Source organism: Octodon degus, unplaced genomic scaffold (assembly GCF_000260255.1).
Source record: "Octodon degus isolate 3935 unplaced genomic scaffold, OctDeg1.0 scaffold00047, whole genome shotgun sequence".
Taxonomy (NCBI): domain Eukaryota; kingdom Metazoa; phylum Chordata; class Mammalia; order Rodentia; family Octodontidae; genus Octodon; species Octodon degus.
Genome location: NW_004524623.1, coordinates 12,574,292 through 12,575,143, shown reverse-complemented (window position 1 = coordinate 12,575,143; position 852 = coordinate 12,574,292).

Here is an 852-nt window from a genome sequence, read left to right as displayed (position 1 = left end):
TTACAGTACAAGTTCTCATATGTCCTGAGTCTTAATTGACCTTGGAAGGCTAGGGCCAAAAAGTTGGCTTTTCACCTAATTTCTTGCCATCTTTTTGTTTTTTAAAATAGTTTTGAGTTGAAGTTTTAAAATTAAAATGTTTTATTTCCCCTCAGAGGACTATCTTACATTTTTTAAAAAATTATTTATTTATTTGTCTTGCTACACAGCTCAGTCTCATAGTGATCCTCCTGTCTCAGCTTCCCCAGCACTGGGATTACAGGTGTGTACCACCACGTCCTCATGGGGTACAGGGGATTGAAGCTAGGTGCTTGTGGTTGCCAGGCAGGTGCTTAGACGGCCCAGCTATCTCCCCAGTCCCTGTCTTTCTTTTTTATTAGTATATGTTTGCAGTATATAATGTCTGTATTTCTTCTGTGTAGTTAATGTAACATATTTATAAACATTTCTTTTTAATCCAATTCCTATAGACAATAAAATGTAGGACACCTTTTGCAGACACTCACAAATCTTACACAAAGCCAACTGCATCAGAATCTTTTTGTATTTTGAAAAGCTTCATGAAGAAGTTTCCTAAACTTTAAAGCATTAATTCTCCTATGGCTGGAATGTCACCAAAAAAATGTAGAGAGGGGGCCTATAGGAATATATAATGTAGTAGAACAGGTCATATGTGCATGACATAATAGGGAAAGGTAGCCAAGTACTAAAAATACATATAAAAAAGTTTTGGAGTGTTTTATTTAGCATTCATTAACTGTTGAGGAACAAGAACAATAAGAAAGTGGGTTATTAAAAGTAGATTATTTCCTGGCAGAGCCACCCCAGGAGAAATTACCGAATATCGCCCTC